The 23,763-nt window shown below is 43.1% G+C and overlaps 1 protein-coding gene across 1 annotated transcript in view; it reads right to left on the reverse strand.

The window, feature by feature from the left end:
* Positions 1-17,126, reverse strand: part of LOC134807730 (E3 ubiquitin-protein ligase makorin-1-like) — a 38,003-nt gene extending 20,877 nt beyond the window's left edge. Inside the window, exon 1 of the mRNA XM_063788496.1 lies at positions 17,037-17,126. The gene's annotated coding sequence lies outside the window, so the exon portion shown is untranslated. The remainder of the gene's footprint in view (positions 1-17,036) is intronic.
* Positions 17,127-23,763: the final 6,637 nt, after the last annotated feature.

Below are 23,763 nucleotides of genomic sequence, written 5' to 3' on the forward strand. Positions count from 1 at the left end.
TATATTTCTTATTTTTTTTGCAGAGTATACTTCTTATCACCCTTTTACTGTCAATCCACCTGTATCTTTACAGTTAAAACACATCTCTTTTAGACAAGATACAGTTGGATCACGCTTTTTTATCCAGCTTGAAAGCCTCCATTTTTAAATTTGAGGTTTAAGTCCATTTAGTGTAATTACTGATATAGTAGGGCTTAAATCTGCTACTTTGTTATTCATTTTCCAGTTGCCTCATTTGTTTTGCTTGTTTGATGGTTTTGTTCCTCTGTTCCACTTTTTTTGTCAGCTTTTAAATATTTTTAGAATTCCATTTTTATTCCTCTATTGGATATTTAGCTGTACTTCCCCATATTACTTTTTAGTGGTTAGTTTATAAATCAAAATGTTCATTCTTAATTTATCATAATCTATTTAGAGTTAACTAGATTATTTAGTTATATTATATATTTAGAGTTATATTAATATTGTACCACTTCTCAAAAAATTTAAAATCCTTTCAACAATAAAATTATACTTGTGCCCTGTCTTTTTGGCTATTGTCATATATTTTATAGCAACATATGTAAGAAACCCTTACATATTATTTTTGCTTTAAAAACTAAGTTATCTTTCCAAAATTTGAACAGAAAAAAATAAAGGAAAGTATTTTCCATGTATCTACATATTTAGGATTTCTGGATTCTTTTAGTGAATCCAGATTGCTATCTGACATGGTTTCCTCTTGTCTACTGGCAACAAATTCCCTCAATTTTTGTTTGTTCATTTTTCCTTCAATTTTGAAGCATAATTTCACAGGATACAGAATTCTCGGTTGGTAGGTTTTTTCCTCGCCACACTTTAAATATTTCACTCCACTCTCTTCTTGCTGGCATGGTTTTTCAAAAGTCAGGTGTAATTCTTATCTGTGCTTCTTTATGGGTGTTTTTCTCTTCTGGCTTCTTTCAAGGCTTTTTCTTTTTTTTTTTTTTTTTGTTTTTTTTTTTTAACCGAGTCTCACTCTGTCAACCAGGCTGGAGTGCAGTGGCACGATCTCAGCTCACTGCAACCTCCGCCTCCTGGGTTCAAGTGATTCTTGTGCCTCAGCCTCCCGAGTAGCTGGGATTACAGGCGTGTGCCACCCTGCCTGGCTAATTTTTGTATTTTTAGTAGAGATGGGGTTTCACCATGTTGACCAGGCTGGCCTCGAGCTCCTGACCTCAAATGATCCACCCACATTGGCCTCCCAAAATGTGGGATTACAGGTGTGAGCCACCATGCCTGCCCTTAAGAATTTTTTTCTTTACATTTTCTGTAGTTTTAATATATGTCTAGGTGTATTTTCAATTAATTTATTTTGGCATTTATCCTGCTTGATGTTCTCTTAGCTTTCTGGATCTGTTTTTGTTTGGCTTGGTGTCTGACATTAATTTGAGGAAAATTATCAGTCATTATTGTCTCAAGTATTTCTTCTGTTCCTTTCTCTCTTCACCTTCTGCTGTTCCCATTAATTGCATTTAAACGTTTTGTAGTTGTCCCTCAGTTCTTGGATATTGTTTTTCAGTCTTCTCTCTTTGCTTTTCGGTTTTGTAGGTTTCTATTTACATATACTCAAGCTTGGACATTCTTTCCTTGGATACATTTAGCCTCCTAGTGAGCCCTTGAAAGGCATTCTTCATTCGTTACAGTGCTTTTGATCTCTTGCTTTTTGTTTTTATTTGTTGAGACAGGGTCTCATCCTGTTGCAGCTGGAGTGCAGTGGCATGATCTTGGCTCACTGCATCATCTCCCAAGGTCAAGCGATCTGCCCACCTGGCCTCCTGAGTAGCTGAGACTACAGGTGCACGCCACCACACCTGGCTAATTTCTGTATTTGTAGTAAAGGCGAGGTTTCCCCATGTTGCCCAGGCTGGTCTTGAACTCCTGAGCCCAAGTGATCCACCTGCCTCAGCCCCCCAAGTGTTGGGATCACAGATATGTGCCACTGCAACTGGCCCTTTTTCATTCTTTCTTAGACTTTCCATCTCTCTGCTTATACCATTCATCGATTCTTACCCATTGTCCACTTTTTTCCCTTAGAGGCTTTAACATATTAATTATAGTTAATTTAAAATGCTGAACTGATAATTATAACATTCCTGCGGTATCTGACTCTGCTTCTAATGTTTGACTGAAAATCAACAACTCTTCTTAGACCCATCAGAGAATTAAGGTCATAGGACAAACCACTGCCCTCCAAACTGAAGAGTCTTTATGTATTTTGTTTGTTTTGGGATTTTTTGTTGTTGTTGCTTTGTAATTTTTTTTTTTTTTTTGAAAGCCGAATATAATGTACTGGGTGAAACACTGCAGTAAATAGACCTTTAGTAATGTGGCAGTGAGATGTAGGGGAGGGGAATCATTCCACCATCTTGTAATTAGCTCTCAGTCTTTTAGTGAGTCTGTACCATGGACTATCAATTTCACAAGTGTTTTTCTGTTTCCTGCCCCCTTTCAGTGGGAAGAGGGTGGTTAGAGGGAGCCGTTGATGGATATGTCTCTTCCTCCAAGTCAGTTAGGCTCTGGTAAAATTCCACTCAGGTAGGTTCTGGTAGTTTCTCTTGAGCATAAACCTTGTTAAGATGAACAGAATGCTCGACATACTTCAAAATGGCTGCTTTTCCTGTATGCTTGCCAGAAGCACAAGGGGCTTTTTCTCTGATCGTCTGTGTGAAAACCCGGTAGGGCTCTTGTTAGTACAACTCAAAAAGTATAGGCATGCTCCCTTAAGACTGACCCCAACCCCAAGAGTTTTTAACCCTCAAACATGTCTAAACTGAGCCTCTAGCAATTTGTCAATTACATTTCTAGATTTTTCTATCCCAGGTAATAGTTCTCACAGAAGTCTCCCTTCAGCTGTCTCCACTCTGGTAAATTGTGTTTCTCTGTATCCACCTGTCTTCTTCACTTTGGGGGCAGTGTTTTGCCCTGTGACCTCAATTCTCTGATGGATCTAAGAAGAGTTGATTATCAATTTGTTCAGCTTTTAATCTGTTTAGAACAGAGCAATGACTTCTAAGGTCCTTATGAGAGGTGACAGCATGCTGGCAGTCCTCAGAGCCCTCGCTTGCTCTCGGCACCTCCCCTGCCTGGGCTCCCACTTTGGTGGCATTTGAGGAGCCCTTCAGCCCCCCCACTGCACTGTGGGAGTCCCTTTCTGGGCTGGCCAAGGCTGGAGCCCACTCCCTCAGCTTGCAGGGAGGTGTGGAGGGAGAGGCACGAGCGGGAACCGGGGCTGTGTGCGGCGCTTGCGGGCCAGCTGCAGTTCCGGGTGGGCGGGGACTTGGTGGGCCCCGCACTCGGAGCAGCCAGCCAGCCCTGCTGGCCCCAGGCAATGGGGGACTTAGCACCTGGGCGACGGGGGACTCAGCACCAGGGCCAGTGGCTGCGGAGGGTGTACTGAGTCCCCCAGCAGTGCTGGCCCACCGGCTCCGCGCTGGATTTCTCCCCGGGCCTTAGCTGCCTTCCCACAGGGCAGGGCTCGGGACCTGCAGCCCGCCATGCCTGAGCCTCCCACCCACTCCATGGGCTCCTGTGTGGCCCGAGCCTCCCCGACGAGCACCACCCCCTCACAGCACCCAGTCCCATCAACCACCCAAGGGCTGAGGAATGCGAGCGCCCCGCGCGGGACTGGCAGGCAGCTCCACCTGCAGCCCCGGTGTGGGATCCACTAGGTGAAGCCAGCTGGGCTCCTGAGTCTGGTGGGGACGTGGAGAGTCTTCATATCTAGCTCAGGGATTGTAAATACACCAATCAGCACCCTGCGTTTAGCTCAAGGTTTGTGAGTGCACCAATCGACACTCTGTATCTAGCTGCTCTGGTGAGGACGTGGAGAACCTTTATGTCTAGCTCAAGGATTGTAAATACACCAATCGGCACTCTGTATCTAGCTCAAGGTTTGTAAACACACCAATAAGCACCCTGTGTTTAGCTCAAGGTTTGTGAATGCACCAATCGACACTCTGTATCTAGCTGCTCTGATGGGGCCTTGGAGAACCTGTGTGTGGAAACTCTGTATCTAACTAATCTGATGGGCACATGGAGAACCTTTGTATCTAGCTCAGGGATTGTAAACACACCAATCAGCGCCCTGACAAAACAGGCCACTTGGCTCTACCAATCAGCAGGATGTGGGTGGGGCCAGATAAGAGAATAAAAGCAGGCTGCCCGCGCCAGCATTGGCAACCCGCTCGGGTCCCCTTCCACACTGTGGAAGCTTTGTTCTTTTGCTCTTTGCAATAAATCTTGCTACTGCTCACTCTTTGGGTCCACGCTGCTTTTATGAGCTGTAACACTCACTGCTAAGGTCTGCAGCTTCACTCCTGAAGCCAGCGAGACCACGAGCCCACCGGGAGAAACGAACAAGTCTAGATGCACCGCCTTAAGACCTGTAACATTCACCACGAAGGTCTGCAGCTTCACTCCCGAGCCCAGCGAGACCACGAGCCCACCAGGAGGAACGAACAACTCCAGACGCGCTACCTTAAGAGCTGTAACACTCCCCGCGAACGTCTACAGCTTCACTCCTGAGCCAGCGAGACCATGAACCCACCAGAAGGAAGAAACTCCGAACACATCTGAACATCAGAAGGGACAGACTCCAGACGCGCCCCCTTAAGAGCTGTAACACTCACCGCGAGGGTCCGCGGCTTCATTCTTGAAGTCAGTGAGACCAAGAACCCACCAATTCCGGACACACTTACATCCTGCCTGGGTTGCCATTTTCCTGTTGACAGTATCCTTTGATGCACAAAAGTTTTTGTCTATTTTTTGTTGTTGTTGTTGTGTTTTTCCTGTCATATCCAAGAAATCACAGGCACATCCAATGTCATGATTTTCCCCTATGTCTTCTTCAGAGAGATTATGGGCCGGGCACAGTGGCTCATGCCTATGATCCCAGCACTTTGGGAGGCCAAGGCAGGCAGATCACCTGAGGTTGGGAGTTTGAAACCAGCCTGGCCAACATGGTGAAACCCATCTCTACTAAAAATACAAAAATTAGCCAGGCACAGTGGGGCACACCTATAATCCCAGCTACTCAGGAGGCTGAGGCAGGAGAATCACTTGAACCCAGGAGGCGAAGGTTGCAGTGAGCCGTTGCACTCCAGCCTGGACAACAGAGTGAGACCGTCTCAATCAATCAATCAAGAGATTTATTATTTTAACTCTTATGTTTATCAGGGTTGTCCAATCTTTTGGATTCCCTGGGCCACATTGGAAAAATAAGAATTGTCTTGGTCCACATATAAAATACGCTAACACTAATGATAGCTATGAGGAAAAAAAAAATTCATGTTTTAAAAAAGTTTACAAATTTGTTTGGGCTGCATTCAAAGCTGTCCTGAGCCACATGTGGCCAATGTACCAAGGGTTGGACAAGCTTGGTTTAGATGTTTGATCCATTTTGAGTCAATTCTTGTATATGGTTTTAGGGAAAGGTCCAACTTCATTCTTTGGCATGTCAATATCCAATTTTCCTAGAGCTATTTGTTGAAAAGACTGTTATTTCCCCCCATCAAATGGTCTTGGCACTTTGTCAAAGATCATTTGCCTGCATATATGAGTTTATTTCTGGACTCTCTATTAGATTCCCTTAGTCTATATATCTGTCTTTGTGCCAGCACCATACTGTTTGGATTACTGTAGTTTTGTAGCAAATTTTGAAATCAGATGTGTGAGTCCTCCTACTTTGCCCTTGTTTTTCATGGTTGTTTTGGCTATTTAGGGTCCCTTAAGATTCTATATGAATTTTACAGTACATTTTTATATTTCAGAAGAAACCATCATTGGGATTTTAATAGAGATTTCACTGAATCTGTATATTGCTTTGGTTGATATTGATATCTTAACAATATTACATCTTCCAATCCATGAACACATAATGTCTTTCCATTTATTTATGTTTGCTTGAATGTCTTTCAGCAATGGTTTGTAGTTTTCAGTGTACAAGTTTTTTACTTCCTTGGTTAAATTAATTCCTAAGTATTTTATTATTCTTGATGCTATTGTAAATGAAATTTTTATTAACTTCCTTTTCAAGAAAGGTAGTTGTGTATACAGATGCAAATGATATTTGTATATTGACATTGTACTCTGCAAATTTGCTAAATTAGCTTTAATAGTTTTTGTGTGAATTCTTTGGTTTTGTTATATATAGAATCATTTCACCAGTGAAGATAGTGAGTATTGTTTGTTTATTTTGTTTTGTTTTTTGAGACGAAGTCTTGCTCGGTCACCCAGGCTGGAGTGCAGTGGCGCGATCCCAGTCTCTGCAACCTCCGCCTCCCAAGTTCAAGCGACTCTCCTGCCTCAGCCTCCTGAGTAGCTGGGACTAGAGCTGCCTGCCACCATGCCCAGGTCATTTTTGTATTTTTAGTAGTGCTGGGGTTTCACCATGTTGGCCAGGCTGGTCTCAAACTCCTGACCTCAGGTGATCCACCCACCTCAGCCTCCCAAAGTGCTGGGATTACAGGCGTAGCCACCACACCCAGCCGAAGATAGAGTTTTATTTCCCCCTTTCCAACTCAAAAGCCCTCTATTTATTTTTCTTGCCTAATTGCACTGCCTAGAATTTCCAGTGCAATGTTGAATAACAGTAGCAAAGGCAGGCATTTTTGTCTTATTCCTAATCTTAGGGGTAAAGCTTTCAGCCTTTACTAAGTGTGATATTAGCTGTGGGTTTTTCAAAAAGCTCTAAATCATGTTGCAGAAGTTCCCTTCTATTCCTACTTTGCTTAATGTTTTTATCATGAAAGATGTAATTTTGTACATGCTTTTTCTGCATCAATTGAAATGATCTTGCAGGGTTTCTCTTCATTCCATTAATGTAGTGTATCACGTGGATTATCTTTTGTTGAACCACCCTTGCATTCCTGGAATAAATCACACCTGGTCAGGGCATAGAGTTCTCTTAACATGCTGTTCGATTTTGTTAGTATTTTGTTGAGAATTTTTGCATCTATGTGTATAAGAAATATTAAGGCTACAGTTTTCTTGAGGTGTCTCTGTCTGGATTTGGTATCAGGATAATCCTAGCTTCATAGAATGAGTTTCTCTTTTTTTTTTTTTTTTGAAGAGCTTGTGAGGGATTTGTGTTCTCATGTTTGTAAAATTCACCAGTGAAGCCATAAAAACCTTTCCTTCTTGGGAGATTTTTGATTACAGATTAAATTTCTTAACTTGTTATAGATCTGATTCTCTATTTCTTAGGCAGTTTGGTAATTTGTGAGTTTCTAGAAATTGTCCATTTCATCTAGGTCATCTAATTTGTTGGTATACAATTGTTCATAGTTTTTACTTATAATCCTTTTTATTTCTATAAATTTGGTAATGTCACCACTTTCATTCTGACTTTACTTATTTGCAGCTTCTCTTTTTCTTAGCCCAGCTAAAGGTTTGCCAATTTTGTCGACCTTTTCAAAGAAACAACTTTTGGTTTTGTTAATTCTACTTTTCTATCCTCTGTTTTGTCTATCTCCACTCTAATATTATTTGCTTCCTTCTGCTTGCTTGCTTGCTTTTCTAGTTGCTCTTCTTTGTCCAGTGACTTAAAGTGTAAAGTGAGGTTATTGATTTTAGGAATTTTTTTTTTAATACAGGCAGTCACAGCTATAAGCTGAGCACTGCTTTCACTACATCCATCAGTTTTGGTATGTTGTTTTCTTTCATCTCAAAATATTTTCTAATTTTCCATGTGATTTCTTCTTTGATTCACTGGTTGTTTAAAAGTTTGAGACCAGCCTGACCAACATGGTGAAACCCCGTCTCTACTAAAAATACAAAAATTACCGGGAGGAGTAGTGCATGCCTGTCATCCCAGCTACTCAGGAGGCTGAGGCAAGAGAATCGCTTGAACACAAGAGGCGGAGGTTGCAATGAGCCAAGATCGCGCCACTGCACTCCAGCCTGGGCGACAGAGCGAGACTCTGTCTCAAAAAAAAAAAAAAAAAAAAGTGTGTTAATTTCTGCTATTTACTTCGAAAAGTCCTTATACAGTTGCTTCATTGATTCTGTTAAGAACTTATCATTGCATTCAGCAGTAGAAACAAAGTGGGATATATTTATTCTACCATCTCTAGAACTGGAATCTTCTCTTTAGGAGAGTAAAAGCTTCTAGAGGTTTTTTCAGTATCTAGTGGAGAACTGTAGGCAAATGAGGTAAAATCTGAGAAGCAGGCATTCGAATCCAGGATATCAGGATATTGGTGACCTTATGAATGGAAAACCCTGATGCTGGAAGTCCAGAAAAAAGCAGGAACTCCTCAAAGATATTACCAACTTTCTGCGGGTGGAAATTGTGTTCAACTTGTAACCATCCACATTCTGGTGGCCATGTGGTTCCCTATAACTGGTAGCCTCTAGTGCTAACACATGGATAGTTAATGCTGCCCTACACTTTATTTTAATCTCCATGTTATCTCACAGAATAAACAGACCACAAATAACTTAACCATTTCTTTACTGATGAGAGTTCCAGGTTTTTTTGTAACTGTTTTGCTATCAGGAACAAAACTAGAATAATTGTTCTAGTACATATAATCCTTACCTGATAGAGTATTTTTTTGAAAATGGAATTGAGAGTTAACTTTTTATTATTTCTATTAATAATTGACACACAACAATTGTACGTATTTATGGGGTACAACATGACATTGTGAAACAAGTATACAATGCGTAAAGATCAAATCAGGGTAATTAACATATCCAACATCTCAAAACTTTTGTAACTTCTTTGTGTTAGAAACATTCAAAATGTGCTCTTCTAGGTATGTGAAAATATACAATAAATTGTTAATTATAGTCACCCTGTAGTGCTAGAGAACACTAGAACTTATTACTCCTATCTAGCTGTACTTTTGTATTTGTTAATCAACTTTTGGGTATCCCACAGCCCCTAGTAAAAACTATATTCAGAACGAATTTGCTCAGTGTGAAATTATATGTACTTTAAATTTCAATATATATTGTCCTTGCTTTCCAGGCTAGCAATTTTTTTCTTTAAAACTTTATCCAAAATTTTATCTTATTACTTCTTGTACTTTCAATATTGTCCATGCATTGGTACCTAATAGGGTTTTTTTCCCACTTATTTTTGTCACAATCATTGTTGTCTCATTTCAGTCCACATTTCCCTACTGAGAAAAGTGTGAAGCTTTTCATATAGTTGTTGGCCATTTAGATTAGTTCCTTTAGAATATACTGCTCATGTTTTTCCTGTTTTTTTGTTTTATTTTGTTTTGAGACACAGTCTTGCTCTATTGCCCAGGCTGGTGTACTGTGGCGTGATCTCAGCTCACTACAACCTGAACCTCCTGGGTTCAAGCGATTCTTGTGCCTCAGCCTCCCGAGTAACTGGGATTACAGGCATGTGCCACCACATCCTCAGTGCTGGGATTACAGACATGAGCCACTGTGCCTGGCCATAAAGTTCAGAGCTGGGCATGGTGGCCCATGCCTGTAATCCCAGCACTTTGGGAGGCCAAGACAGGCAGATCACTTGAGGTTGGGAGGGTGAGACCAGCCTGGCCAACATGGCAAAACCCCGTCTCTACTAAAAATACAAAAATTAGCCGGGCATGGTGGTGCATACCTATAACCCCAGCTACTCAGGAGGCTGAGGTACAAGAATCGCTTGAACCCGGAAGGCATAGGTTGCAGTCAGCCAAGATCATGCCGCTATACTCCAGCGTGGAAGGCAGAGTAAAACTGTATCTCAAAAAAAAAAATTAAGGAATTTTTTTATTATGGAAAATCCCAAACATTTAGCGGTTCATGCCTGTAATCCCACTTTGCAAGGCTGAAGTGGGAGGATCACTTAAGCCCAGGAGTTCATGACCGGCCTGGGAAATATAGTGAGACCAATTCTCAACAAAAAAATATTAAAAACTAGCTGAGCATGGTGGCGCACACCTGTAGTCCCAGCTACTCAGGAGGCTGAGGTGGGAGGATCACTGAGCACAGGAGGTGGAGGCTGCAGTGAGCTGAGACTGTACCACTGTGGTCCAGCCTGGGTGAGAGTGAGACCCTGTCTCAAAAAAAAAAAAAAAGTAAAAAAGGTAGTATAATAACCCCTGTGGACCCATCACTCATCTTCAACAATTATCAATATTCTGCCATTTAAAACTCCATCCACTCACTATTCTCCAATTTTTAGTATTAACTTTGTTTTTTAGCCATTGCTTTTAAAGCCAATCTGTTACCCGATTTTCTATTTTTTACATAAATCACATTCTTAACTTTTACACTAGTTACGTAAAATTTGTAGTACAAATATCCATTTGTAGTAGAAATAGATAGATACCAGATACTCTCTTGGTATCTACTGATATCTTTTTTCTCTTTTTTTTTTTTTTGGAGACAAAATATTGCTCTGTCACCCAGGCTGGAGTACAGTGGCATGATCTCAGCTCACTGCAACCTCCACCTCCTGAATTCAAGCCATTCTCCTGGCTCAGCCTCCTGAGTAACTGGGATTACAGGCGTGCACCACCATGCCTGGCTAATTTTCTGTTTTTAGTAGAGATGGGGTTTCACCATGTTGGCCAGGCTGGTCTCGAACTCCTGATCTCAGGTGATCCGCCTGCTGTGGCCTCTCAGAGTGCTGGGATTACAGGCCTGACCCACCATGCCTGGCCTACTGATATTATCTTAATATTATTTAACACTGAATATTAAATGTTATGATTTCATATTGAAGTCCCCTTGCATTGCTGAAATAATGATTAAATAATGTTACACACACACACAGACAGAAGTTTGTTGGGAGCAAGCCCCTCAAAATCTGGCCATAAACTGGCCCCAAAACTGGCCATAAACAAAATCACTGCAGCACTGTAACATGTTCATAATGGCCCTAATGCCCACGCTGGAAGGTTGTGGGTTTATAGGAATGAGGGCAAGGAACACCTGGCCCGCCCAGGGTGGAAAACCGCTTAAAGGCATTCTTAAGCCACAAACAATAGCATGAGCGATCTGTGTCTTAAGGGCGTGTTCCTGCTGCAGTTAACTAGCCCAACCGATTCCTTTAATTCGGCCCATCCCTTCGTTTCCCATAAGGGATACTTTTAGTTAATTTAGTATCTATAGAAACAATGCTAATGACTGGTTTGCTGTTAATAAATATGTGGGTAAATCTCTGTTTGGGGCTCTCAGCTCTGAAGGCTGTAAGACCCCTGATTTCCCACTTCACACCTCTATATTTCTGTATGTGTGTCTTTACTTCCTCTAGCACCGCTGGGTTAGGGTCTCCGTGACCGAGCTGGTCTCGGCAGAGGTTATTTTTATTTTTATTCTTATTTTTATTTTTATTTGAGGCAGAGTCTCACTCTGTTGCCCAGGATGGAGTGCAGTGGCACAATCTTGGCTCACTGCAACCTCCGCCTCCCGACTTCAAGTGATTCTCATGCCTCGCCCTCCCAAGTAGTTGGGATTACAGGCGTGTGCCACCACACCCAGCTAATTTTTGTATTTTTAGTAGAGATGGGGTTTCACCATGTTGGCCAGGCTAGTCTCAAACTCCTGGCCTCAAGTGATCTGTCTGCCTTGGCCTCCCAAAGTGTTGTTATTACAGGCATGAGCCACCGCGCCCGGCCAAGATTATTCTTTTAAATGCAAACTGACATTTTTTTTCTTTTTTTTCTTTTTTCTTTTTTTTTTTTTGAGACAGAGTCTCACTCTGTTGCCCAGGCTGGAGTGCAGTGGTGTGATCTTGGCCCACTGCAAGCTCCGCCTCCCGAGTTCACACCATTCTCCTGCCTCAGCCTCCCAAGTAGCTGGGACTACAGGCACCCACCACCACGCCCGGCTAATTTTTTTGTATTTTTAGTAGAGACGGGGTTTCACTGTGTTAGCCAGGATGGTCTCAATCTCCTGACCTCGTGATCCACCCATCTCAGCCTCCCAAAGTGCTGGGATTACAGGTGTGAGCCACCGTGCCTGGCCGCAAACTGACATTCTGATTTTTAATAGGATTCAGCCTCTTTATATTTAGTGAAGCAACTGAAACGCTCCTTGTGACAGGTCAATTTGAGGGCAGCAGTGCAATGTACATGTGGGGTTTGGTGCAATCCTAATTGCTACATCAAACAAGAGAAGAGAAGAGTGAGATGGAAGTAGGGGCATAACATAACCACCCATTACTTTCCATATAGCCTGAACAGACACATAAACAGAAGAATGCAGTAGGGAGGCTAAAGAAAAAATAATAGTTAACTGGGGAGCAAAGAGGACCCTTTTGAGAAGACGTGATTACTGTTGAATTTTTAGGATGAAGCCAGTGGATACAAGGATAAGCTATGGTGTTTGTGTATGAAGTTGTTACGACAGGTAACAGAGCCTATGGGGATAGGGAGAGACCCATAAACACCTCCTCATTCCCTCAGAGTTGAGATCTGCCAGGGACAGAGCTTATACTTTAAGGTCCAGAACACAAGGACACTCAGGCATAAATTTGAACCCCAGGATACTATAGTTGAGGCCTTGTCAACCTTGCCTACCCGCCCCACATTCCTTATTCCCAAGTCCTCCTTCCCTAAAAAACTCCCATAGGAACTCTTGAAACTGGTTCCTAGGTAAATTCAGAGAAAGATCCAAAAGAACCTGGCAGGTCTCCAGTAAAGCCTTCTGGAATCCCTCCTGGACCTTCAAAGCTCCTGAAGTCTCATAACAGATCCTGACACCAGCTGAAAGACTTCAGGCCAGATTGGCTCTTAGATCAGAGCTCCTGTATGTCCTCCTCAGCCTTTCAAGGAGCATGACAGCAGACAGTGCTCTGTAGACCCACGTCCATTATATCCCTCAGGCCTGCACATGCCTGAAGGATGAGACAATCAGGAACCAAACTCCTGTCCTGAAACAGAGATTCCTCAGGGAATCTCCCTGTTCTTAGCCAAACAGTTTTAAGTGGGATTGACTCTAAGGCCACCTTCAAGGGTAGTTCTAATTGGCTTAATCCAATAAGCCAACACCTCTAACATACTGATTGGATCAGGGATAGACAAGCAACTCAGTGTGTAAACTTGCTTTTGCTACAAAACCAAACTATCCCAAAATTTAGTGGAATAGTTTAAAACAACAAACTTTTTTTACTTCTCACAGTTTTGTCAGTTGGCTGAGTGGTTCTTCAGGTCTGGACTGGCTCAGCTAAGAACCAATGGTCTGGGTCTAAGGGTGGCAGTTAATCATAGGAATGAGGTGATGCTTATCTGGGACAGCTCATTTCTGCTCCACATGGTCTCTCAATCTTCATGCTTCTTCACATGGAAATCTCAAGGTTCCAAAGAACAATTTTCAAATCTCTGGTTGCATCACATAAAAAGATATTATATTGGCCAAAGTCAGTCACATGTTCAAGCCCAGACTCAGTGTGCAAGTGACATGCAAAAAGATATGGTTACAGGGAGGCAGGATCACAATGGTAGTCATTATACCACATACGGTATTATCCAGGAGTCTTGCGTCCTTCTGAAAAAGTCAAACTTCCTCTCTCTTCCTTGGGGGCTACTAGGAAAGATCTTCTTCCCATGGTCAATACAACAATAAGGAGAGAATTTAAAGCTGCTAGATTGGGTAGGAAGTGGGCCTCAAGTAGAGAGTAAGGATTCAATGAGAGAAGAGGGACAGAAGGAAACCAGAGTCCTACAAAAATGTTTGAGATACTGAACCAAGCTCTGCCTAAAGATTTTTCAGTCACATAAAACAGGACATTTCCTTTTGTTTAAGCCAGTGGGAGTTGTATTACTGCCACATGCAACCAAAAGCATCCTCACGTGGTTGTGAAGACAGAGCAGATATGGTCAGAGAAAGTGTAGATACAGGGGTCAAAGAAGATGTTATTTTTCAGATGAGACACATTGAAACGTGTTTATATGTTGAAATGAGGTGTTTATATGTTGAAATGAGCAGAGGAAAGATTGAAGATACAAGAAAATAAGCTGACAACCAATAAAGTAATTCCTATGGGAAAACAGGAGGTAGTAGGATTTAGGACACAGGTGAAGGGATTATTTTCCTTTAAACAGAACGGTATGCCTGAGAGCAACTGGAACAACATAGACACTCAACAAATGTTTGCTGAATAAATGGATTGAAGAGTCGGGATCTTCTGATACCTCTTTCTCTCACAAATCAATATATGCCCAGTTTACAGAAAGCTACATTAATCCATGGCATTCTCAGTCTTCTCAATCCACTTTTGGAAGATAATCTTGATTCTGGCTTTCAGATTACCTTGCTTTTGCATCCATGCACTGTTTACCCCACGTATTTCAGGAAGAATCAGAGGAATGAGTACCTAATATTGAACTCATTACACAATCTTGAGTTCTCTCTCCCACCAGATCAGTGTTTTTCAAAGTATAACCCTGACAGCTTGCAACAAAATCACCTGGGGGCTTAATGAAATGCAGATTCGTGACCTCACTTATTGAGTTGGACTCTGAAGGAGAGAATCTGCATTTTAACATTCTCTGTTCTCTAGCTGGTCTTTACGCTGCTCTACCAGATGTAAACTGCCTAAGGGCAGGGGCAGGGTCTGGTTACCTTTGTTTCCTCTGCACATTTCTTGGCATAATGTTTATCAAATGAGTACTTAAGTCAGGGAATCCGTGCTACTAAATATGAGTTCACAAATTAACCTTTCAGAAAGCACATCTTTAAAGTATGATTCCAACAGTACATTGATGTATATTTCAAATCTGTCATGTGTTGAAGGGAGAAAATGGTAGAGAAATACTGTCCTATATTTGGCAAGGCAAGAGTCTGACTTCATAACATCTTAAAACCTGCTTCTACTTATTAAAAAAAAAAATTTAAATACAAGGAAATTCAAGTTTCTCCCTTAAGCAAAATTGATATGTACAACCCAGTCATAGAGTGTGAAGCCATGCTGGCAAACGTTTCTTCATGATTAATACCCAAGAGTTTTTCCAGGCTCATTTGTACCACCCTGGCCCTGTGGCCAATCCTGTCTATCACGGCTGGGAAAGGCTGCCTTGTGAATGATTTTTTTGTTTTGTTTTGGAGACAGGGTCTCACTCTGTTGCCCAGGCTGGAGCATAGTGGTGCAATCACAGTTCACTGCAGCCTTGACCTCCCAGACTTAAGCAATCCTCTCCCACCTCAGCCTCCAAGCCCGACTGATTTTTGTATATTTTCTAGAGACAGGGTTTCACCATGTTGCCCAGGCTGGTCTCAAACTCCTGGGCTCAAGTGAGCCACCCACTTTGGCCTCCCAAAGTGCTGGGATTATAGGCGTGAGCCACTGTGCCCAGCCTGATCTTCTTTTCGTAAAAACAAAACAACAACAAAATGTATATATAGAAGAACAACATCAGTCATCCACCAAAATGCCTCCTGTGATGGTTAATTTTATGTCAAGTTGGCATAACCACAGTACGCAAATATGTGGTCAAACATTATTCCAGATGTTTCCATGATGTTTTTGGATGACATTAACATTTTAATACATGGACTTTTGAGTAAAGCTGATTGCCCTCCATAACGTGGGTGGGCCTCGTCCAGTCAGCTGAAGGCCTGACTAGAACAAGATTGACCTCCCCCTAGCAACAGGGAACTGCAGCAGACAGCTTTCAGACTTGAACCACAACGTCAGCTTTTTCCTGGGTCTTCAGCCTTGAACGGCAGCAATGACTCTTTTCTGTGTCTCCAGCCTGCCAGTCCACCATGCAGATTTTGGATTTCCTGGCCTCCTTAATTACATGAGACAATTCCTTAAAATAAACCTCCTTATCCACACACAGACACACAACCTTTGGTTCTATTTATTTGGATAACCCTGACTGATACACCCCCTCCAATCACTTTGTACCACTTCTGTGCACACACACCTGCCCCTTCACTCAACTTCAACCTGCTTTCACTTTCAAATGCCCACACTGAAGGGTCATCTTGAGAGGACTGCCTTTGTTCAGCCTATTAAACTGCTTTCCCTAAATGTGCAGAGCTAGGCGTGCCTGCACACTTACATCCTCTTCAGCGGCCCTTAACCCATGAAAAACAAGGTAAGTGTATGAAAGCCCAGCTCCCTTGTCTCTGGCCGAGATAACTCTTGAGATATCACCTATACTCCCTAACTCCCCTGTGAAGTCATACTGAAACGATCCTTTGCAAAGGTCCGCCTCAGATTTCATACTTCTTGCCTTCCATTCCCCATCTTGCTTGCTCCACTTCTTTACGAGAAGTTTAGAGCCAAAACGAAGTTAACAGCCTATCGTTTTTTCCTGCCTTTTCTAATCCATTTTAATCCACTGCACTTATCTCTCTAAAATACACATCACATCACTCTTTTTTTTTTTTTTTTTTTTTTTTTTGAGACGGAGTCTCACCCTGGTGCCCAGGCTGGAGTGCAATGGCGCGATCTCGGCTCACTGCAACCTCTGCCTCCCGGGTTCTAGCGATTCTCCTGCCTCAGCCTCCCCAGTAGTTGGGATTACAGGCGCGCGCCACCACGCCTGGCTAATTTTTTGTATAGGTAGTAGAGACGGGGTTTCACCATGTTGGCCAGGCTGGACTCGAACTCCTGACCTCATGATCCGCCCGCTTCGGCCTCACAACACTCTTTAAATTAAAAATGCGTTTACACAAGGACAAAAAACCAAACACCGCATGTTCGCACTCTTAGGTGGGAATTGAACAATGAGAACACATGGACACAGGAAGGGGAACATCACACACCGGGGACTGTTGTGGGGTGGGGGGAGGGGGGAGGGATAGCATTAGGAGATATACCTAATGCTAAATGACGAGTTAATGTGTGCAGCACATCAACATGGCACATGTATACATATGTAACAAATCTGCACGTTGTGCACATGTATCCTAAAACTTAAAGTATAATAATAATAAAATTAAATTTAAAAATGCGTTTACAATAAAGTCCAAATGCCTCAATACGGTATTCAAAGCTATATTTTAGCTGCTGCATCCCTCTCCCGCCTCATCCCCACTTCACACCTACGCACTTTACTGAACTTTACGTTCTCTGAACCCAGAAACCGTTCTACCTGGAAGGCGCTTCCCTCCTCAAATCCTCGCTGTGTGTGACGCGTCCTCGAGGCCCCGCTCAACTGGCATTCGCACACCCAGACGTCTGCCGTGGGAGATTCGCCTCTTCCGAGCGGGCGGACGGTCCTGTTAAGACCCGAGACATTCCTGTTTCGCTCAGGTTAAAACTCTGAAGTACCTGGACTGCTCATTTGGATTTGGCTCCTGCAGACACACCTTTCGCCCCAGCATAAGAACTCGATTTCCCGCAGTCGCCATCCGGATGCCCAAAAATAGACCAGCGCGCGTCCCCGCCTCTGACGCTGTGCCGAGGGCGGGGCGGGGCGGGACGGGTCGCGCTTCGCCAGCGCGGGGCGGGCAGTAGGGGGGTGCCTGGCGTTTTGCGCGCGGTCGCTGTCGCGCGGCGTGGTAGTGCGTCAGCCTGTCCGCCTTGGTGAAGAAGCGGAAAGGCCCGGGCGGCAGTGAGGACCAGAATCCGGTGAGGTCGAGGCACGGTGCTGGGGCTCCTCAGAGCATTTGGTTCCATTGCATTCCCCTCATAGCCGCAGCTTGGCGCCCCCTGCAGCTCGGCCTGGGCCAGGAGACACACCTTCCAGGCTATTAAATTAGTATTTTTAAAATTACACTGCAAACTTGGGAAGAAATTGCCACATCGCGGCCTGTGCAGCGGCTCACGCCTGTAGGCCCAGCTACTCGGGAGGCCGAGGCGGGCGGATCGCTTAAGGTCAGGAGTTCGAGACCACCCTGGGCAACATGTGGAGACCCCCGTCTACAAAAAATCCAAAAAGTAGGCGAGAGTGGTGGTGCACGCCCGTAATCCCAGCTGCTCAGGAGGCTGAGGCAGGAGAATGGCGTGAACCTGGGAGGCGGAGCTTGCAGTGAGCCGAGATCGCGCCACTGCACTCTAGCCTGGGCGACAGAGACTCCGTCTCAAAAAAAAAAAAAAGCAAAGAAAAACAGTAAGTTCTAACACATCACTAAGTGTTCAGTGTGTGTGTGTAGTGTGGATCTGAGTCTGCACTGGGCGGTTAGGTGGGCACCAAGGAGACCCTTGTTCCTAACTTCTCCAGATGAGAATCTAAGCCATGATATCAAAACATTTACCTCAAGTGAACTTTACCGGTGGTGAGACCAGTGAGCCTTCTAGAGCATAATTCTCCAAGTGCCTTCCTGAACACTCTGTGTATCAGAAGTTACATGGGATGGTTGTGCAAAATGCAGAACCTGGGTTCCCCTGCCCCAAACCTACAAAATCAGACCTGCTGTTGATGAATGCATAACTCTATAAAAAGAAAGTTGATGCATCCATTTTTACCAAGCATGCACTGCACAAAACATCCATACTCTGTAACCTGCCCTGTTAGCCTCTGAATGGTTTATTCTTACCTCTGTAACATCACCTTATTCTCTCCCCACTTTCCTGCTAAGCTACAGCTACACTTAGCGCTTTCATTGCTTTAAAAAAAAAAAAAAAAAAAGTCAAGCTGCCGGGCGCGGTGGCTCACGCCTGTAATCCCAGCACTTTGGGAGGCTGAGGCGGGCGGATCATGAGGTCAGGAGATCGAGACCATCCTGGTTAACACAGTGAAACCCCCGTCTCTACTAAAAATACAAAAAATTAGCTGGGCATGGTGGCGGGTGCCTGTAGTCACAGCTACTTGGGAGGCTGAGGCAGGTGAATGGCGTGAACCCTGGAGACAGAGCTTGCAGTGAGCCGAGATCGCGCCATTGCACTCCAGCCTGGGCGACAGAGCAAGAGTCCGTCTCAAAAAAAGAAAAAGTCAAGCTGCTTACGGTTACAAGGCCCTGCCTCTTCTATCTGATACCTCTGTGTAGGAAGCTGCTTCCTTCTTCCTTCTACCACCTTGAAAAAAAGTCCGTTGTCTTCAATGCTATCACCTTAGAAAAGCCTTTCCTATTGGCCCGGCGCGGTGGCTCACGCCTGTAATCCCAGCACTTTGGGAGGCCGAAGTGGGCGGATCACAAGGTCAGGCCAATATGGTGAAACCCCATCTCTACTAAAAATACAAAAATACTAAAAATACAAAAATGAGCCGGGCGTGGTAGCAGCTGCCTGTAGTCCCAGCTACTCGGGAGGCTGAGGCAGGAGAATCACTTGAACCGGGGAGGCAGAGGTTACAGTGAGCCGAGACTCCGCCACTGTCCTCCAGCCTGGGTGACAGAGCGAGACGCCGTCTTAAAAAAAAAAGAAAAGCCTTTCCTAATCACCCTATCTCAAGAAGTCTTCCCCCTGCATTCTCTCAATTTCCTTCTTGGCACTTAACACTTTTTTTGATTACTTATATGTTTATTTATTTGTATATTGTGCCGCCTAAGGCCATGAAGGCAAGCGTGATATGTGTTTTGTTTACTATTGTATATCTAGTACTTTTCATATTGTTACCATATAATACTTATGTATACTGAATGAATGAGCACCTAGCATGCTTACAAGACTTCTGAGATTCCATGTGACTTTCCTTATACTTAGCCATTCAATCTTATCTTCTTCAACTTGAATCTCCCTATCTAGCAGTTTTCTTACTAATGCCTCATGCCAGATAACTTAATGCTTCTGATGCTCAGAATTCCCTCATGAACCCTCTGCTTATCCATATTTTTCACATCCTTCTACTCCTATGTGTGCCTTCTGAAGCCTTCACCAGCTATTTCAGCCTCAACGATAACTTTGTTCTTTGGTCTATGTGAAAGTTGTCAAATTCAAAATGGAGTCACTTGTGTCAAACTCTAGTATAACGGAGTTAGGGAAGGCAATGAAGGGAGGGCTCTCACACATGATTTGGCTGATAACAGGAACTATCACAAAAAAATTTTCCAAATCACAGCTTACTACATGTGTCACACAAGGACAGCTAGCAGCACAAGGACAGCTAGCTGTTATATGAGAGCATCTGCCTGACACACCCAGTCCAAAGCTGGAAGAGCCTAACTGTAACTCCAAGATTACAAGTCCTATCTAGCAACTGCTGACGCTCATCAATCAGAACACACCAGCTATAAGACGCTGCCAGTGCCAATGAACTTCCCTTAAGAAAACAACTTTGAGGTTGGGCAGGTGGCTCAGGCCTGTAATCCCAGCACTTTGGGAGGCCGAGGCAGGCAGATCACAAGGTCAAGAGATTGAGACCATCCTGGCCAACATGGTGAAACCCCATCTCTACTAAAAATACAAAAAGTAGCTGGGCATGGTTGGCGTGTGCCTGTAGTCCCAGCTACTCAGGAGGCTGAGGCAGGAGAATTGCTTGAACCCGGGAGGCAGAGGTTGCAGTGAGCCGAGATCGTGCCATTGCACTCCAGCCCAGGCAACAAAACCGAAACTTCATCTCAATAAATAAATAAATAAGAAAAAAATCCTAACTGCATGAAATTCACTGTAGTACATACTGTAGTACTATAATAATTTTGTAGCCATCTTCTGTTGCTATCGTGGTGAGCTCAAGTGTTGTGTATAGCCACTTGAAATGTCATGTGACACTAGTCATGTCTGTGTGGGCATTTTGTCTCCAGTAAATTGTATATCACAGTAAAAAGTGATCTCTGCTGGTTCTTAAAAATAGGTGCTACTCACAACACTTAGAGGCACTTCATATGGGTTCCATGGAGTTATTAAAGGTTTACAGTAAACATGCTGTACTTGCTGTACTATAAACCTTTAATAACACCATGCAACCCATATGAAGTGCCACCAGTGATGCTGTAAGTGCTCCCAAGAAGCAGAGAAAAGTCTTAATATTATGAGAAAAAGTTAAATTGTTTGACATGTACCGTAGATTGAGGTCTGCAGCTGCAGTTGCCTGCCATTTCAGACAGATGATTCATCTTGTAAACAGATGATATAAACTTATGGTATTGATAAGTACAGTACAGCACTGTAAATGTATTTTCTCTTCCTTATGATTTTTTTTTTTAATTTTTTAGAGACGGGGTCTTTGTCGCCCAGGCTGGAGTGCAGTGGCACAGTTATACCTCACTGCAGCCTCAAACTCCTGGGCTCCAGCGATCCTCCCACCTCAGCCTCCCAAGTAGCTGGGACTATTGACACATGCCACCATACCTGGCTAATTTTTTTAAATTTTTTGTAGAGATAAGGTCTCACTTTGTTGCCCAAGCTGGTCTCCAATTCCTAACCTCAAGTGATCCCCCTGCCTCAGGTTCCCAAAGTTCTGGGATTACAAGTGTGAGTCACCATGCCTGGCCCTTACGATTTTCTTAATAACATTTTCTTTTCTCTAGCTTTATTTTAAGAATACAGAATATAATATACATAACATACAAAATTGTGTTAATCAACTGTTTATGTTATCAGTGAGGCTTCTGGTCAACAATAGGCTATTAAGTTTTTGGGAAATCAAAAGTTACACATAGATTTTCAACTATGTGGGAGCTTGGTACCCCTACCCCTGCATTGTTCAAGGGTCAGCTATATTTTTTAAATATATATTAACAGCCTTTATAGTTTTTTTGTTTTTGTTTTTGTTTGAGACAAATTTCACTCTTTTGCGCAGGCTGGAGTGCAGTGGTGTAATCTTGGCTCACTGCAACTCCCGCCCCCCAGGTTCAAGCGATTCTCATGTCAGCCTCTCAAGTAGCTGGAATTACAGACACCTGCCCCCCTGCCCGGCTAATTTTTGTATTTTTAAGCAGAGATGGGGTTTCACCATGTTGGCCAGGCTGGTCTCGAACTCCTGACCTCAAGTGATCCGCCCACCTCAGCCTCCCAAAGTGCTGGGATTACAGGTGTGAGCCACTGCTCCTGCCCATGCTTTATTTTAGGATTTCAGGATTGATCACATTCATGTTAAGTGGGGCTTTCAAGCAGTGTGAATGAAACTGCTCAGGAAGAAAGATAAGGCAGATGTGGTATCTGTACCCAGACAAACCTAGAGAAGATTGGGCATTAGCATTGTTTTAAGCAGATATGTAGTTCAGCTTAAACTTGATACACTGTGGTGTGCCCCCACCCCCAATCCCACCCAGGCCAATCTCCCAGGAATTGTAGAGAAGCCTTTCACTCCCGGAGATGAGGTAAAGGAGAGCCACTGGACATATCACTGACCCACAGGAACAGTGAGGCAGTGGGAAAGAAAGCTGCAGGGCACTGATGAGTATTAGCTTTACTGATAGCAGTTACTGGATAGATCATCAAGCCCCACAAATGTTTGATGGATTTTTCACATCTGCACTTTTGGAAGGACTTTTGTGTATTGGTATGTTCAGGTATATGTGACAGTTGTAAGGCTTCAGTAGACCAAAAAGGACTTATTTATCATGAACAGCACCACAGAGAATTTCACCAATAAATTTTTGTGCAGTAACCAAGTTGTGAAAAGAGTATCTCTTTCATGGCTTCTAACAAAGCCTCTGTTGTTCCTAGACTGGTCTTAACATAGGATTTAATGTGGTAACAGAAGTGTCTATGCTTATCAGATATAGCTGCTTATCAGTTTGTAGCAGGTTAGCCATCTGTTTGGTTTCTGGTAAAAAAAGGAACATCTTTAACAGGGAGCATCATCAACTCTTTACATTTATAACAGGCATTTACTGTTTGTAATACTTATTACATTTAAAGGAAACTGATAGAGTGATAGTGTATCCAAATCCACCTATGTGTCTTCAGAACAGGAGAAATTGCTTACCAGTGTTCTTTCTACATTTATTTTCCAGTTTATATAAAAGTAATATGAAAAGGGGAATAATAGTAAATAATTTGAAAGCCATAAACTTACAAATGTTGTTCTGTAAGAATCACTGTTTTGTTATTGAGTACCTTTAGATTGTTCTGCAAGCTAAAACTTTTCAGGACTTTTGTGTGCTAGATTTGTCTAAGTAGAAAGTGTTACATTTAATGACTACTTCATTGCGATACAATTCACATAGGCTAATGTTCACCTTTTTAAAGTGAATGATTCCACATTTAAAGTTTTCGGTATATTCACCAAGTTGTGCATTGATCACCACTTATAATTTCAGAAAACTTTATCATTGTCTTAGTCTTAGCTTATGAAAGAGGAGGAACTGAGTGGCTGCAGGTGTGACTGAATCCAAGGTGCCTTAGTATGTTTTCTGTTGCTATAACTGGATATCTGAGACTGGATAATTTGTTTGAAAAATAAATGTATTTGTTACAGTTTGAGATTCTGGGAAATCCCAGGTCAAGGAGCCACAACTGGTCGACTTCTGGTGAGGGCCACATGCTGTATCTTAACGTGGCAGAAGACATCTCATGCCAAGAGAGAGCCAACCTAGCTTTTATAACAGACCCGGTCTCGTGATAACCAACCCATTCCCACGATAACCCATCCATCCATTAACGCCTGAATGGATTAACTCATTCATGAGAGCAAAGCCCTCAAGACCCAGTTACTGCTTAAAGGTCCCACCTCTTAGTATTGTTACATTGAGGATTAAGTTTCAACCTGAGTTTTGGAGGGGACAAGCATTCAACTGGACTCTTAGTTTTACTCAATTGATGTAGATCTGTCTGCGCTTGTACTAGTACCACTCTGACTGTCTTGAATACTGTATCTTCATAGTTAGCTATGAAACTGGGAAATGTTCTTTTTCAAGACTGTTTTGGCTATTCTTTGCCTGTTGAGTTTTCATATGAATTTTAAGATCAGCTTATCCTTTTTTTGTTTTTTTGAGATGGAGTCTTGCCCTGTCGCCTAGGCTGGAGTGCAATGGCATGATCTCAGCTCACTGCAA

This window comes from Pan troglodytes, chromosome 11 (assembly GCF_028858775.2).
Source record: "Pan troglodytes isolate AG18354 chromosome 11, NHGRI_mPanTro3-v2.0_pri, whole genome shotgun sequence".
In the NCBI taxonomy this organism is placed as follows: domain Eukaryota; kingdom Metazoa; phylum Chordata; class Mammalia; order Primates; family Hominidae; genus Pan; species Pan troglodytes.